Consider the following 18605-nt stretch of genomic DNA (forward strand, 5'->3'; position numbering starts at 1 on the left):
CAACATCTTCAGTAAAGCAGCTAATCTCAACCACGGGACGAGAGCCGTAGTGCGCAAGAAACGTAATAGCACGCGCATTGTCCGGAGGCTTTTATAACTCTTCGGCCAAGCGCACCGCACAAGGGTTTTCCGAATGTATCCTGCTCTCCAAACAACTCACAGAGACGGGCCAACGCGCGCCCTTCGAGCGAGTATACAGGGCGTGTTGCAAATACATATCCGACAGGGCCAAAGAATACATGGTTACCTAAGCGACGTAGTGCAAGCCTACGGCGCATATACAGAGAAAACTTACACGTAATAAACATATTCCACTGCTGAAGATAACTAAGGCATTTATAACAACCGCAATTATTAATTACCAATACTAGCCATTGTCCCACCAATTATTTCACTTAAGAATACACACTCTACAATATCTTGCATGGCAGCACCGCAATCACGCATAACGAAATAAGTATATTGCAGCAGCAAGTATAGGCAACAAGGCAGGTATTCAAAAGAAACACCCAGTCCACAGGATAACAATTTAGTATAATTATTCCGAACCCTCTCAAGCAGACTTATATATCCATATTCGTACATATCAATGGTGAAAAAACTGGTCTGGATGTGGCGCTACATTGTCGTCAAAACCAAGAAGGGTTTTGACGAACGGAAAGGTTTAAGATTCTATGTTGTAGATGAAACTCCGATGCACAGGCTACTGCATTAATGTAAGCAATTGAATAGGTTAAAAAAACAGCAAAATTACATTCAACTCAGTGCATATTAACTGATAGTCTCTTTTCTCGTAAAGGAATACCAAAACCCACAAAACATAAGCCCTTTAATTAATGACATTAAAATCGAATGAAAAGCATTGGAAATACACATGATGCTACCTTTTATCATGTAAACGCGCACACAGGAGGAAAAGTAAATGGTTAGCCGAAGAAGCATCTAAAGAAGCAGAAAAGTAAGCTGCTTAAGAAGCAAATACAAGGACACAATGGTAGAAATTCAAGCCATAAGGCATTTGTCAAAAGTCAACTGCATATACAAATGCATTCGAAATGGGCAAAGGAATGGCACAACGAAAGTACAAGTACACACACATACCACTGGCTCCGGCACCCTTGACATATACCCCCTCCCCCCCCCCCTTCCTCATTTTTCCACTAACTTCTATACTAGCGAAGAGCGCTCGCGCTAAGCGAGCTGCGGACATGCAAGAGATGATTTTACTGGGGTCAAATCTACTGCATTAGTGTAGAAGACGACGTTGAGCGGGCGTTTCCGTGGACTAGAGCGCTCCCTGCTCGCCCTGCTCGCTGCTCTGCTTAGGTGGATCGGCTAAGTATTGGGTGGCTAGTCCTGTTTTTGTTTTCCCCCTGCGTCTTAGCGCATTTTGTCTTGTGTAGATAACGCACGCAGTTCGTTAAAGTGAGTTGATGTCTACGCAGTCTGCCGGCCGGGGCAGCTCCCCCTGGTCGGCTTCCCTATCGCCTAATGAGATGCCTCTGAAGGCTTTTCAAAGCACAGGCGTCCGCAGAATTCCTGTGGCGCTGGTGCCAATGGATGGTGGTGCCATCAAAATGACCAACCCAGGGACTGCTAGAGCTGCTGTCCAGGAAGCCACGTCCCTCTATGAGGAAATTTTCGAGGTAAGGCAGTTTGGAAGCGGCGGGATACTCTGCCGTTCTCCATACCTGTCCTGCGTAAAGGATCTTCTTAACTGCGCTTCTTTTGTGTCTATTCCGGTTAGCAGCTTCATTCCGTCCCATCTCGCCTGCACAAAAGGTCTAGTCCGTGGTGTCGACTCCTGTATGTCTGCGGTGGAGACCCTCGACCTTCTCTCCGCGGCAGGCGTTGTTGCGGTGTATAGATGTAGCCGGGAGGTGAATAATGTTCCGGTACCAACAGAGTCAGTCACTGCCACTTTTGCGGGTACTACCTGCCCGTCAGAAATTAAGCGTGGCCGCTAATTTTTCGTGTCGATCACCTTCCATCTCAACCACTGCAATCTAACAACTGCTGGCGATATGGACATAGTGCTGGTGGTTGCAAGTCCACCTTGCGGTGTTGCATACGCGGCAGTGACCATGCATCGACTGCATGCATTGAACAGGACGACAAGTGTTGCATTTGCGGGGGTACTCATGCAGCAAATTCCTTGGATTGCCCTTCTCGGGCGCATGAATCCCAAATTACTGAGTTAATTGACCACAAACGCTGTTCGCGGCGTGAAGCTATAACCGAAATAAAGAAAGAGCGCACGGCTATGCGGGTGTGGCAGCCCGCTCAGGTGTCTCCCTCGTGCATCTATTTCGCAGGTCATAGTGACTGCTGGGGAAGCCTCAATGACGGAAATGGTTGAAAAGATTGTATCAACTGTCACAGAGTGCATCTCCAACGCTCTCGCTACGCAGATTACACAGGCCATGCAATCTGTAATGACTGCTCACATGACGCAAATGCCTGCGTTACTTACTCAACCTTCCTTATCGGTAATGTCTCCGCCCCAGGAACAAGTTAGTCCTGATGCTCCTATTCATAGCTCCGATGTTTCGAATGATGTCCCTATCACTCATGATGCAGAGATTATGGATTCAGATACGCGAGTCCTCAAACGCACTGGCTCCCATGTCTAACCCGTTTTCTCAAAATCCGAAATCAAAGAAACAACCGCTGGGCTCTAAGCCAAAGCAAAATATTTTGGGGCAGGCAGTTGCTGCTGCCCAGATTCCGCAACCATAGGGGTGTTACGAATACTCCAGTGTAGCTGTCGGTCACTTATTTCAGCTTCAACGGATTTAATTTACCTCTTACCACAACATACTCCAGACATAATCATTTTGCAAGAAACTTGGCTTTCACCTGAAAAACATTTCCAATTACAAAATTATTCCTCATTTCGCCAAGATCGACAGTTAAGAGGACGGGGGTTGCTCATTCTGGTTTCTTCAAAATTTTGTCACAGGGCTAAAGTTGTTTTTCAGTTCTCTTCTCTAGACAGTGAGATGATGGCTTTAGACTTTGTAATTCCAGGGTGCTATCCCTTCTCATTGGTGAATGTTTATTTTCCATGTGGTGTGCAGGATACCAGGCCTCTAGATCTTCTACTAGTCAATTGCCAGATGTCAGTTCTGTTGGCAGGCGACTTCAATTCGCACCATGTATCGTGGGGATATAAAACAGATTTGGGATTGGGTTAGAGATAACAACCTTACGCGCATGAATTCGTGTTTGGCCACCTTTATTCGTGCTCAAACCGTACCTGTACTAGATTTAACTTTCTCCAGCCCTTGTGTTCCTGTTCTGAATTGGTCGACAGTTGATTCTGGTACATCTAGTGATCACATACCTATTGTTTTTGAGGTTAATTACCGCTTAACTCCAGCGTATTCACAGTTAAATTAATTATACATTAATTATAACCAGTTTCAGTTTACTCTGCGCTCTACTCTTGCATCAGCGATTAGTTCTGACGACGAACATAATTCGAATGACATTTGCTAGGCTACTGAGGAATGCCGTAAAAAGTCCGAATTCCTGGTGCGTACATCAAAAGAGACCAATTCAACTATGTGGTGGAATGCAGATTGTTCGCGGGACTAGAGACGCAGAAAGACTGCTTGGAAGAAGTTGCCCCACAATCAGTGCCCGAAAATTGGCGTGATTTTGTTTTTTTCCAGCCACTTTTAAACGCATGATTTCACGAGCGAAAGACGATTATGAATCTGAGAATTTCGATTTCCTAACGAAATCGGGAAACCTACGTGCCCTTTTCAGATTTTGAAACTCGCGGAAAAAATACCGGCTCCAGGTAATTTGCCCTCATGTGTCCTGACTCCGCAAGAACAAATAGAAACCGTTGAAACAATTGCCAAAGGATAAGACAGGAGTTTCTCGTCTGTACTTCCTTTGCGCTCCGTGTTTATAGCGTCACTGGATCAGATTAAGCATGACCCCCAGGTTATCCTGTCAGAACTTTCTCCTATAGTGATGAGGTTACTATCAGCTGCTCCTGGACCTGTTAGGGTAACGTCAAAAATCATAAAGATCCTCTTTGAGGAGTGTCCTAACTTTTTATTACAGCCGGTAAATAATTCAATTAAACATGCTTGGATTCCTCCTGAATGGAAACTCGCCAAAGTGATTCCTTTACCTAAAAATAATAGCGGTAGCTATTCTATGGAAAATATTAGACCTATTTGATTGACATCCAATGTGGTTAAATTAATTGAAAGGGTATTGCTTCTACGTGTTTCAGAGTTTGTGGACCGTGAAAATATCCTCAGTCACTGTCAAATAGGTTTCCGTCGAAAATGTTCCATATGGAACGCACATGTTGACCTCGAGAGTCGAATTCTCCTTGGACGGCGTCAAAAATGCATGCTGCTTTGGTTACATTAGATGTAGCCAAAGTTTACGACAGTGTGGAACACACCATATTATTGCAAAGACTGCAGACTCTACAGTTTTCAGCGTACTTAACTGCCTGGATGTCGGCATTCTTAGATAACAGGTATTTTTATTATACACTCCATGGTGTCAACTCTGGAAGGTATAAACAAACTAGAAGCGTTCCTGAGGAGGCTATCCTTTCGCCCATACTCTTCAAGATTCTACTGAGCTCTATTCCAAGCCATCACCAAATTCACACGTATGTCTATGTGGACGACATTGCATTTTTCTCGGCTGCTCCTGACATTCAATCTCTTTACGTGCGTCTGCAATCGTACCTGAACTTGCTTGAGAGTTGGTTGTGTGTCCTACGACTCACCTTAAATGTTAACAAATGCGCTATCCTTGTTTTTCGACTCCAAGATACTGTTGCTCTGTCTCTAACTTACCAGCGACAAATTATTCCCCAAGCTCAGTCTTTAAAATAACTTGGTGTCATTTATGACGACAAGCTCACATGGCGCTCTAACATTGATCATGTTGCAGCGAAAGACACTCGTGCTGTGGGCATGTTGCGTAGATTAAGTAATCCCCGGTCTGGAATGCGGAGAGATGCACTTTTAATGATTGATGTTATGCACGTCCGACCAATGTTAGAACTTGGATCAGTGCTGTTTTCTGGTTCAGCTGCTTACAAAATTCGCCCGCTCATTATTTTAGAGCGGGAAACTCTTCGGTTGTGCCTTGGCCTCCCTGAATTTGTAGCTAACAACGTGCTTTACCTTGAAGCATCAATTCCATCTTTACTATCTAGATTTAAGTTTCTCACTGTTCAGACGTACCTCTCGATATATGACTAAAGTTTCCACCGTTCCTCGTCTGTGTTTTGTTGCCAGCCGACCTCCTTTTTTGGAATCCACCCCGCAGGTAGTACTGGTACAAAATTTACTTCACCCGTTAAATGTACTCCTGTCTGACATACTTCCGACACAAAACAGTGGGCGTTCGGTGAAAATTGTCTATAATAACATTTTCCCAAAGAATGCAAAGCATTTACCATCAAGCATTTTAAATGGGTTATTAGAAGACCATTTACTAAACCTACCTGTTACCATCATGATTGCTACTGACGCCTCCCAATGTAAAGGAAAGGCAGGGGTGGGAATATATTGCCCGCTTCTAGATTGGTCTTTTTCTGTGCGTCTTCCGGATTTCACCCCAATTTTCCAAGCGGAGTTTCTGGCGGTGGTGCTTGCTCTTCGCAAACTAGACCCTTCTTTCTCCGCAGTGGCAGTCATTACAGACTCCTTTTCTTTGTGCTCGTCGCTTGCTTCAGCTACGGATTCTACAATTATAAACACCTTATTATTACTTCTTCCACAGTTGAGCCTTTTACATATGAAATGGGTACCAGGTCATAGCAGTGTGACAGTCAATGAAGTGGCTGATAGGCTGGCAAAAGCGTCCCTCAACTGCCCCGTGCTACCTATCCTCCCGGCTACAGCGTACATCACAGCAGCGAGGTTTCGGAGAAGTATTTGGTTAGGCATTATATCTGGATCACTTTTAATTTGATGATTTCATGCATCTTCAGTATTCGTAGAGCAGGAAATCATGCCATTCACAACAGCTTGAAGTCTCTCTAACTAGGCTGCGCTGGTCTGCACAGGTCTGGTTTGGCGCTTTCTCCCGTCTCCGCATTCTGTGGTGAACAAGAATCAGTAGACCATTTTTTGTTGTTTTGTCGACGCTGCACCATAAAGAGACGACTGTTTTTAGAGCAACCACTGCATCAGCTTGTCCTTAGTTTGAGCAGCCCGATCGTATTGTCATTCGGTGCCACCATTTTTGGTTACAGCCACAGGTCTGCTTTTTACCGCCATTCAAATTTTTTACTGGAATCTAGTCGGTTACCTTGCTAATATTTTTTTCTCATCATTACAATTTTTTTCTGTTACTATTCTTGTTATTTTTATTTCTTTATTTATTTTTTAACTCCCTCTGCTACAGATCTTGCAGAGTCCATCTCCTGCGTGCGTTATGCATTTCCCGTTTCTTCATGGTCTTTCTGCCTTCTGTTGACTTTTTTCTTCTCCAGCATTCTGTTATTTCTATTTATTACTTAATTAATTTATTTATTTTCCCAAGAAAACAAAACAGAAACACAAAACATCACAAAAACCCTCTATGCACCCCTCTTCTTGGCCAATCCCCCTGTGTGGGTATGCGCCATTCTAGAAGGTGAACACCAACAACAACAGCTGCTGACATGCAACAGACGATTAAACTCACTCGGGTCACAACAACCGGATTAGTGCCAAGTAGAAGACGACGATGAGCGGGCAGTGCTGCGGACATACAAGGGACGATTTTGCTCGGGTCAGAACTACCACATTAGTGCGACGTTGAAGACGACTAAGAGCGAGAAGTTCTGCGGGACAGAGCGCTCGCGCTTGGCCAGCTGGGGACATGCTAGGGACGATTTTGCTTGGGTCAGAAGCACCGCATTACTGCCACGGAGAGGCCGACAACTTGGCCTTAGTTTGAGCAGCATTGCGGCGAGACGGAGCGCTCCCGCTAGGCCAGCTCCGGAGATGCAACAGCGTTTTTGTTCGGGACAGAACCACCACAGTAGTGCCGCGTAGAAGACAACGAAGAGCGAGAAGTACTGCGGGGCAGAGTGCTCGTGCTAGGCCCGCTGCCGACATATAAGAAAAAATTTCGCTAATCTCAGAAACACCGCATTAGTGTCATGTAAAGGACGAAGACCGAGCAGTGCGGCGGAATGAAGCGCTCGCGCTAGGCCAGCAGCGGTCATGCAGGGGACAATTTTGTTTGGGCCAGAAGCACCGCGTTGTTGCCACGTAACAGACGACGAGGAGCGAGCAGTGCCGCGGGAGAGAACGCTCGCACTAGGCCAGCTGCGGGCATGCAAGGGACGATATTGCTTGGCTCAAAAGCAACGTATTAGTGCCACGTAGAAGACGACGATGAACGGGCAGTGCCGCGGAGCTCTCCCGCTAGGCCAGCTCTGGACATGCGAGGGATGATTTCACTCGGGTCTGAACAGTCTGATTAGTGCAAGGTAGAATGCGACGATGAGCGGGCAGTGCCGTGGGACAGAGCGCTCGCGCCAGGCCAACTGTGTTCATCCGAGGGACGATTTCATTTGGGTCCGAAGCGCCGCATTAGTACCGTGTAGAACATGACGATGGGCGGGCAGTGCCTTCGAAGGGAGTGCTCCCGCTAGGCCAGCTTTGGACAAGCAAGGGGGCGATTTCATGCTAGTCAGAAACATTGCATTAGCATCAAGTAGGAGGTGATGTTGCGCGCGCAGTGCGGCGGGTCGGAGCGTTCCCGCTATTCGAGCTGCGGACATGGAAAGGACGATTTCTCTAGGGTCCAAACCGCCGGATTGGTGCCACGTAGAAGGTAGAAGAGGCGCTGAGCGGGCAGTGACATGGAACGGAGCGCTCCCACCAGACCAGCTGCGTTCATGCAAGGGTAGATTTCACTCTGGTTTGAAATACGAGGTCTGTTAGAAAAGTATCCGACCTTTGGCCGAAGAAAAAAAACTGGCATAACTGGAGCGTTGGAAACCTAATCACGTTCAAAGTGGTCTCCTTGGGACTCCACACGCTTCTCCCAGCGGTGCTGCCATTGTTAGAAGTATTCTGAAAAGACCTCTTTCCGAATGGAGTTTAGCTCAGCTGTCATTGCAGCCATAATTTCCTCTCTTGTCTGAAATCGCGCTCCTTTCAATGTCCTCTTGATTTTGGCAAACAGCCAGAAGTCGCAGGGGGACATGTCAGGAGAGTAAGGAGTCTCTTGAACTACAGGAGTCTGGTTTTTCGCAAAAAAGTCTGAATCAAGTGCGAGGAATGTGCAGGAGCATTGTCGTGATGGATGCGCCAATTTCCTGTTGACCTCAACTCCGGTCTCTTTCGCCGCACAACACCACGTAGGCGACGGAGGGCGTTCCTGTAGCACTCTTTGGTCATTGTTTGACCCTGTAGGGTGCATACTCGTGGTGTGCCACACAGAGGGAGTCAAAGAAAGCTGTCAGCATCACTTAGACATTGCTGCGCACTTGGCGGGCCTTCCTTGGTCTTGGTGACATGGAATGCTTCCACTGTGACGACTGGAATTTGGTTTCCAGGTCGTACCCGTACACCCAAGACTCGTCACCAGTGATTATGGTGTTGATGAAGTCAGGGTCACTGTTTGTGGAATTTAGCATGTCCTGTGAGACTACAAAACGAATCTGGTTTTGCTCCACCGTGAGCAGCTGCAGCACGAAGTTCGCCGCAACTCTCTCCGTGGCCAAATCTTCGGTGATAATGGAATGTGCAGAAAAATTGCTCATGTCCACCTCTTCCGCAAATCTTCGGATGGTCACACGACGGTCCCGCATCACCACAGCGTTCACTTCGGCAACGACCTGGTCATTTCGGCATGTTGATGGCCGACCGGAGCGTGGCTCGCTCTCCACCGATGTGCGGCCATCTTCAAACCAATTGTACCACTTTTTAATTTGTGTGCTGCTCATAGCATCATCACCGAAAGCCGTACTGAATATTCCGAAAGGTTTCCACTTGGCTGTCGTCCAGTTTATGGCCAAATTTAATGCAGTAGCGCTGCTCCTATCGCTCCGCCTTTTTCCCTGGAATAAAAAACCGACGAGAGCACTGCGCACTGCCTCACTCAAACGCTGCGTCCCAGCGACTGACGCTATCGGCAGGCCGGAGAAAATTCGTGCATGCGCACGAAGGTTCAAAGTCGGCTGGTGCAAGCGCGCTTGTTTCATATCTATCAGAGGTTCGGAAAAAAAATAAAGTCGGATACTTTTCTAACAGACCTCGTACTGCATTAGCGCCAAGTCGAAGACGGAGCGCTCCAGCTAGGCCAGCTGTGGACATGCAAGGTACGTTTTTGCTCGGGGGAGTACCACCACATTAGTGCCACGTAAAAGACGAGGAAGAGCGAGCAGTGCGACGCGACAGAGCACTCGCGCTAGGGCAGCTGAGGTTATTCAAGATACGGTTGCAGCGCCGAAACAGACAACACACAGAGCGCTAGTCGGGACCGGCGCGTGTCCCGTTAAGCTTTCTGTGTTTTCTCTGTTTCTGCGCTAGAACCGTTTTCTGGAAACATGCACCAACTAGCCCCCCAACAAGTATTATGCAAGATACGATTTTGCTCGGGTCAGAACCACCGCATTGGTACCATGTAGACGACGACGAAGAGCGAGAAGTGCCGGGAGGCGGTGCGCTCGCGCTAGGCTAGCTGCGGACTTTCAAGGGATGATTTTGCTCGCGTCAGACACAATATGCCTCAGCATACAATATCCATGCTGAGTCGCGAGTGTGCACGTGCGTGTGTGTGTGGTGGCCGGCTTTGAAGTTGGCTGCGTTGACATTTGCGCGCAGCTGGAAGCACGGCGAAAGTTCCTGCAGATTGGACATGTCAGTGTCTAGGTCTGCGACCAGGATGCTAAGGGTCGTATAGGCACAGAGGAGAAAAGGTTTCGAGATGAGGCGCTCTTGCTGCCCTCTAGTATGTTCAGAAGGGCGTGCGCCGACTCCATTTGGTCACGGAAAAATATCAAAGCTTTGAGCACACCGGTCATGTACTATATTTTGCCTATAATGGTGAAGCCAGGTTTCAACTACGTATGAGCATTAGCGTGGCTACCGCAGGTGAGACATGCAGCTGTAATTACTTGTGTGCCTCTGGCGCTCGTATAACAGGAACGTCTACGGGAGTATATCCTTGCTGGGCAGTCCTCTATAATGGCACGCCCCGCTTGCATTAGGCAGCAGGAACATCGCGATAATTGCGCCCTTAAGCTGGTCCCATGATCAGTTTCAATGTATACTCCTGCTCCATGTTCGCGGCTGTGTGGGAGGCGAGACATAGTGCCGTCGGGTTTCGTACTGTAAATGAAAACTATATTGAGGCCACTCTCGTGGCTTTCCCGCGGAGGCTGGCCGTTTGCTCTGCCTATTACAGTTCAGCGTTGTGTAACTCTATATTTTCGAATACAGTACTTAGCAAAAATGTAAAATTGCGCAATTTGGACGAGGCTTTGTCGTCAGCACGATGGCAACAATATACAAAGCAAGGCGTGCCCCAATGTACTATAGTCGCTTAGTTGGTGGAGTGCCTGCCTGGTGATCCTAGGATTGTGGATCCGTATCCCGATTAAAATTTCTGGAAATGCTTCTTTACGTAAACGAAATTATTTTATAAAGTTAAATCTTTTGAGACATGCGTGGGGGCACGACGCCGCATTGTCAATGAAGCATTCACCGTTCTTACTATTCTAGGCTTTCCTGCTCCTTGGCTCATCGCTACCTTCGTTGGCATCAGATGCGGACTTCACCTGCCAACTGGAAAATGTGGACCAACCCGTGGATTGGGCGCAACAGCCATAATTTCTGGCCGATACGGACGATAATCAATTCTTAGGCTGGCAAATGCGCTTACTCACCACCTGCGATAGGGCCTTCGGCACCGGCCGCACGGAATATAAGATGGTAACCGATGACGGCCCTCTGGGGCACGACGCCGCATTGGAAATAGTGCGCTCACCGTTCCTACTGTTCCGGGTGTGTAACTTTGATATTTGCACTTGTCTAAAAAAGCAAAAATCGCTGCCTCTTTTCCTGTCGTACCCCAGAGAGTGGTTATTTGCCCTAGATTCATGTGGAAACCGTGTGCGACATTGTTTAAGTAGCCTACTCCTAATTCTTTCCGGGCACATGGAAACTAACCCCGGGCCTAATTCTGACAAAGTAGTCGGTACTGTGCTGGAAACTGTGCAAAGGTTTGAATCAGACCAAGATGGAATTCGAAGTGATCTGAGGAAGCTGAGGCAGTGGAAAGCGGCACTAGATGTTGAACTGAAGCATTTGCCTGCTAGGTTTCACTCGGTTGAAGTAGACGTTGCAAACTTAAGGAATGATCACTCTTTAGCTGATTCTCCTGGTGCTGCTTCCAGCGCAATCTCGGATCGTCTTAGAACAATTCAATCGCGTTTTATGATGCAGAAAACCGCTTTCGATGCAATAACTTGCTGTGTCGCTGCATTGAAGACGATATATATGAGACGCGATCAAGTGCGGAAACAAAGTTAATTGAGTTATGCAAGGATAAATTGGAGATTACTATTAATCCATCGCAAATAGAACGGACACACCGCACTAGAAAATACAACACGGAAAAAGTAAGGCCAGTGATAGCCAAATTCGCGTTCTTTAAACGTAAGCAGCAGGTCATTGTGAACTGTCCCAAGATTAAAGGAACCGATTTTGCGGTGTGCGAAGAGATTTCATTTCAGACACAACTGGCTCGAAAGAAGCTGATAGAAATCGCCAAACGAAAAAAGTTTCCTTAGAATTTCGATAAGCTGAGGATGAATGAAAGCATATACGTGTATGACGACGCGAACGACGCCGTAACGCCGTAATAGGAAAGGCGCAACCCGAAATCACATGTCACTAGAAAAGAAAAAAATGATGCCTTATCGGAATACCTTTGAACATTCCCAGCTCTCTTTATGCTTCACTAATATCCGCAGCATCCTTCCTAAACGCGTCGAGCTTAGGTCTTATCTAGACAACTGTGATTCGGACATTTTAGTACTAATAAAAACGTGATTGCATGAAGACATTATTGATGACAAAGTCCTGCCTGATCTGCATAACCTCACTATCTTTTGTAAAGATAGGAGCGACAAAAGAGGACGTGGCGTGTTGGTTGCCGTAAAAAAAACAAAACAAATTATGCCTTTTCCAGTTGATATTCAAACTTAGAAATTTTGTGGGTATGTGTCACATCACCGTCTTCTAGAAACCTTCTTGGAGTCTGTTACCGGCCACTAGAGAGTCCCCAATTATTTGTCTTCGATTTACATGACAACCTTGGTAGCATAAAAACTAAATTTCCAAAAGGAAGTATTTGTCTACTAGGCGACTTCAACTTCCCAAAGATTCATTAGCCTACCCTAAGCTCTCGAAGGCGCGACGGACTAATTCTCCTGTACAACTAGTTGATCAGCCTACCCGATGAAACAGCACTCTCGACCTCGTCTTCCCGTCAGCTCCATACACTATTAGCGCTATTTCCTGTTCTGAGGGATTTAGTAACCATGCGCTGCACACTTTCACGATTTCCATGTCCTCGTGCACACGTGCCTTCACACATAAACGTATTTTCAATTATAACCGCGCTGACTGCAATGCATTTAATCTTGGCTTGCAAAGTTTTTGTGATACATGCCTACCAACATTTCATCACCGTTGGGTCAATGACACCTGGATTCTGTTTAAACACCGCTTACTGCAATTAGTGCAGTCCCACATACTATTACACTCCTTTCGCATGAACGTGTCTAAACCCTGGTTTAACCGGATCTTGCGAGCACTAAAAAATAAGAAAAAACGTTTTTTTCAAAGCTGCCAAACGCCTTGGCACACCTGTAACACGGCAAAAACATGAAACTGCCGATAAAGAGTACTTTAGTGCCAATCTTGAAGCAAAGTTTAAATATTAGTCTCACGACCTTCAACCGCTTATGACACCCCCCCTGCACAAATTTTGAAAAACATAGCGCCCACTGACACTCCGGATCTGATTTCCGTGTTCAATGACACTGGTGTTCCAATTAATTAAGATGAATGCCCGCTTATATTCAATAACTATTTGACTTCGGTATTCAGGCACGAAGACCATTCCAGTATTTAGTAGATTAGCGATGTATGAGCCCCTTAGAAATAAGTGCAGCCGCTACTGCAGCATTAACAGTCTCAAGATACCAACTTCCGTTGCGGTAGATAATAATAATACAAAAATTAAAAAAAGAAACTTTTATAGATTGAAGCACTATTCTGTTCCATATCTTTCCTCGGTCACTGTCATCCAGAAAAATTCCAGAGGACTGAAAAATTTGCAAAATGATCCCATCTTCCAATGAGGTGACAGAACAAGCGCACTTAATTACCACCCCATATCACGGACATCTTATCGATGGAAGATCATCGAACACATCATCGTATCAGGTGTTGCGCAGCATCTCGACAGTAACAACTACTTTTTTACTAACTAGTATGGGTACACGAAAGGCTTCTAATGTGATACTCAATTATTGAAATTTACTAACGAACTGCTACATAATATGGAGGAGAACTTAAACAGACGGCCTTTTTTAGACTTCTCCATAGAATTTTAGCGCATCGCGAATTCACGTTTAATAGCTGCCTTAGCCTACACTCATTAAGGACTTCGTGAATAAGAAATTTCTTGTCATCTCGCCAGCCATTTACAGTTGTTAACGGTCACCAATCTTCATTTAACGACGTCCTCTCTGGCGTACCTCAAGAAAGTGTCCTGCATCCATTGCTCTTCTTCATTTACATAGGCGACCTTCCATCAATCATTAGTTCCACTATTCGCTTGACCGCTGATGACTGCATCATTTACCGCAAAGTACGCTCATCTGCTGGTCACCTTGAACTTGAAAGAGACCTCGATCGCGTAACTACATAGTGCACATCATTGCAAATGTCACTTGGCACCGAATAGTGCAAGCTACTCATATTCAGCCGCAAAAAGACTAATACCCCTGCTACACGGGCGTTTCGAATGCCTTCCAACCGAACGTCATTCGACTCGAATGCCAAACGTGCGCTGCTACACGACGTTTTTGAACGGCATTCGGTTGGAATGACTTTCCAGTCGAAGGAGCTCCGCGGAGACATTCCAGATTTTGGAATGCCTTCGAAACGCGAACACAGCCCGAACCAACCAATAGCCGTCGCCGCCGCCGTCTCTTCGCCCCGCCCACCGCCGCGCGACTGCTTTCGGCTCTGTGGCTGTTCATTTCGATACCCGCTACTCGCTTTTTTCTGCTGTTTGTTTAGCAAATAGTTCGTGTTCCGTCTAGGTGAGTGCTTGCAGATAATAGTACACCAATGAACATTTACCGCGTGAGCATGAAATTTCCCCAGGAGTGCGCCGATGAGGACGACTGCAGTCATACTGCTGTTTACATTGGTTTACATCGCTTCGTATGAACAGCTTGTGCTCGTTTGCAAGACACAAAACGAAATATTCGCTTTAGTTCTATTAAATAATCTCTTCTCTTCTGTACCGGTTGTACGCGTGCTTGTTTACGCAGTGCGACAATCTGTGGGAAGCGCCGACACGATCGCTCGCCTGAGAAACACTTGACAGCCGGATTGTTGACATCGGATGATCGGCGCTTCTCGCTAATTTTCCCGGCTTCCTCCAACATGCCCAGTACTTTATTTTAAGCTACTTTATCCAGAAGTATGTTTGGTGACCGTTCGCGTTAACTGAAATGGCCTAACTTGTTAGTTACAAGCTAGCGACGGCGACGACTGCTGCTGGCCGCACTGCTCGGCAGCTCGTGTCACACCGCCGCTTCCCGTTCATCGTATGCGCGTCCTGCGATGTAAGCAATAGTTGATTTCATGTCCCTGTTGTCAAAACTACACTCGTTGACCATTTGCATTCGCTAAAACTTGTGAATTCATTCTTCACAACCACCGCAATCACCGATCCAACCCTGCGGATTCGCTAGGCCTAGTCGTCGCTGAAGGGAACGGAGTCGTCGTCGACTGAAATTAATTTGGCAAGTGGTTATCGCTATCGAGTGTCCAAGTGTGCACATGTGAAATATAGCCGTTCGTTTCGCTTATTTCCAATACTGATAATGTATAAGCGCGCATGTATTCGCACTGTCCCCTCATCAGCGTGTTTTCGCTCAGCCGCCGAACTCCCGAGGGCATATGAAGGCTGACCGTCCGCCGATCGGATTCGTCGGTGTCGTTTAGCCAAAAAACTTGTCCCACTACAATATTAAAGTGAACTGGATAGTTCACTATAATCACATGATGCTGTTCACCGTGATAGTGCCGTTGTCGGACTAGTGTGACCGTCGTCGTCGTTGTACACTGAAAACGAGCCGAGAATTTCGAATGCGTTTGGAAAGTGCCGTGTAGCACCGCGGGAGTCCGTCGAGTTCGAATGCCATTCCAAGTCTCGAATGCCATTCGACTCAGATGTCATTCGAAAGTACCCGTGTAGCACAGGTATAAATCTTCTTTCAGTTACTAATTGAGCAATACTTCAGTGTAACACGCGTGTTCATACAAATAACTCAGCGTGCATTTCTCGAGTAACCTCTGCTGGTCCACACACGCACAGAAAGTAACAGCTAAAGCATCACGCACATTAGGGTATCTAAAATGTAATCTTCATGGAACTCCTGCTACTACCTATAGGCTTGCCTGCCAAACATTTTTTCTTCGAAAACTCCATTACGCATCTCCAATCTGGTCACCTCATCAGGCTTACTTATTTTCTTGCCTAGGTTCAGAATCGTGCTGCGCGTTTCATTTCCAGAAACTACAGCCGTCACTCGAGCATAACTAACATCAAACCATCGATATCTCTGTCTACACTGCAATCACGGAGATTAGTCGCCCTAATCTGTCTACTTCACAGAATAGCCTACAGTGCCTACAGTTCAACGCTACCTCTTGTATAACCAAACCGCACCTCACGCCGTTCAGACAAACCCTTAAAGGGGCCCAAAAACACAATCTTAGTGGACTGTTTTGCCTGTTGATCGCATACAGGGAGTTATAATGGTGCTATTAGCGTCGGTAATACCGCGTATATTCCGTTTTTTAATATTTTAATGTCCTCCCAAAACAAATTCATGGCTTTGATGGTGTCCCCACACAGTGGCGGGTTTTAGCAGCGAATATAAGATCACCTGGCGCGAGCTGATGATTGGACAAACAGTAAATATATTAGAAATTGTGTGAATAAATAGAGACACATTTTGTCACCTGTCTGCGTTTTATATTAGATCAGCAAAGACAACTTGTTTGTCTTATATAAAAGCCCTGCATAACAAGTAAAATAAAAATACAGCACCAGAGGCTCTGGCATGGAAACGACGCTGCCAGTCTCAGCAAGAACGAGTTACAGAGACCAGGCAACCATGCAGTACAAACTTCCGCGACGTGCTCTGGCTGGCTGTTTTGATTGGTTGCGCCAGGTGCTGTCATGGGGAGAGCGAAATAGGAGTGGGAAGCGCCGCCAAAATCGAGTTTAGGGCAGCGTTTTGTTTCTTTGTATTTTGAAATTTCTTCATTGAATTACTCCCGTTCCTTTGCATCGATTCTTCTAATTCTTTTTAAGTCAGCATCTGTGTGGCATAAAGAATCCACCTAAAGTATAGCCGGTATCCCCCCAAGCAGTGTTTCGCAGCCGTTTTAAGCTTCCAACGCGTTTCTGGCAGAATCGGGGCATTTATTTCATCTGCCCTGCCGCAGGCTATACAGCGGGAATGGTCTTCCGCATCACATCGTGAATATTCGTTACCCATCCCATTTTACGGCCGAAATAACAGCAATTTTTTTCAAGTTACTAACGTGTAATTAAAGATTGTATAATGATGTTCCTACTTTTCAGGGGCCGGTACTAACAGCCAAAAGATTTGTATAAAAGTGTTGCTCATGATCCTGTCAATACCCTTATCTATGTTATCCCTCCCTCACGCAATACTCCGTTTTTGGAGGCTGTGAGGCGATATGAATAAAGAAATTTTTAATAAAGCTAGGACAAGAAAGATTCTCTATATATTTTGATTTTGTCTAAACGCGAATACAGCGACAATGATGGTAATCATCTATACAATATTTTAACTACGAGAAGTTAGCAAAAAAAGACAGAAATAAAACGCGAGTTGTAGGCATCCAGTTTACTATCTCCAAACTTTGCTTACTTATGCGATCATTTGCCGCTTCGTAATGCGCTGCACTCGAAATTGAGAGCTTACGTGTTCAGTTCTTACCAGCGGAGGTTTCACTTTTCTTTTTTACGGTGATTTCGACATTAAGAACCATTAATAGATTTAACAAGCACTTCGAATTTGCTTAGGATATCAGCCGAAATACTCAAATATTGCAACTTTTCTTCCCATTTCTTTGATTCAATGGGTAGGCTCCTTAAATGCCCCTACGTTTTCTGCAATGCTTTTGTTTGGCTACTAATTCTACAACACAGTGGAATGCAGTATTTTGGTCAACTCTTTTCTTGAATTTCACATGCCGCAGTAGGAGCTATATTTAGTGATAAAAGGTTTCGGACCAACCGGAAAAAAAATTTGTTACCTTTTTCTTTTCCGCATCATGATGTGCGTAGCATAATCTAATCCCAATGCAAAATTTTTCGGCAGCCTGTGGAAACGAAAAGAGAAAAAGCATATCGAGAGTTTAAAGTCCTCTTCGCTCTCCGCGACAAAGTACTTTATAACCTGTGATAGTTGCATAAACAACGCACATGAATAAATCCGCATCACTTTCTTCCGTGGCACTGTGATATATAGACGTGGGTCCAAGGTGGGGAGAGGGAGGGGAGAGGCGGTGAACTCAAGTGTGTCTCTGCCCATTCCGTCGCGCTAATGTTGGAGGAGGTACAACTGACAGAGAAGCGCACATAGCTGATAGCGCATAGGCTGATAGCGCACATGTTGCATAGCTCGTAGGAATCGGATTACATGAGTGCATTGACACGGGCATGCGCATTAACAGCATTAATATATCCCCATCATGTGGTGTCAGTCGAGGCACCTCACTTACGGACGAAGCGCCATATGTGTGTACTTCTGTGGGTTTGTGTGTTCTGACTACGTGGCTGAGCTGCGAAATTCTCACAAAAAACAGGAGTCCCACCCGTTAGTGAGGAGAAAGCTGGTCAGCGCGCTTGAGGGAGCATGGAGACTCCTTCGAGGAGCGCAGTATTCCACGAAACCTGGAGAGGGCATCCCATGTTAATGTCCGCAAAGTAAGCGCTACATGACGCGAGAATGAGCCAGGCATCCGCATTGGACACTTTTTTCCTGACTCCACGGCGCCGCTGCACCATGCGGATATTGTCGTTCGCGGCGTTCCTTGATGGCGCCTCAAACAATTGCGCAAAAAAACGGGGACAAAGCAAGACAAGACAAGACAAGGACGACTGCAGTCGCTCGTCCTTGTCTTGTCTTGCTTTCTCCCTGTTTTTCTGCGAAATGTTTTCAGTATGCATATCAACCAACTAGCCCAACTTTCTGCTCTCCTTGAAGGCTCATCGTCAACAAGTCGGATCCTTAGATAGCTTCGCTGAATGACATTGAC

At 46.1% G+C, this 18605-nt stretch overlaps 1 protein-coding gene across 1 annotated transcript in view; it reads right to left on the bottom strand.

The window, feature by feature from the left end:
• The window catches only part of LOC149343907 (uncharacterized), a 28625-nt gene extending 10987 nt beyond the window's left edge, over positions 1 to 17638 (bottom strand). The window contains exon 1 of the mRNA XM_089542521.1: positions 17601 to 17638. The gene's annotated coding sequence lies outside the window, so the exon portion shown is untranslated. The remainder of the gene's footprint in view (positions 1 to 17600) is intronic.
• Positions 17639 to 18605: the final 967 nt, after the last annotated feature.

The sequence above is a fragment of the Amblyomma mixtum genome, chromosome 5 (assembly GCF_055824585.1).
Source record: "Amblyomma mixtum isolate Tamu chromosome 5, ASM5582458v1, whole genome shotgun sequence".
Taxonomy (NCBI): Eukaryota; Metazoa; Arthropoda; class Arachnida; order Ixodida; family Ixodidae; genus Amblyomma; species Amblyomma mixtum.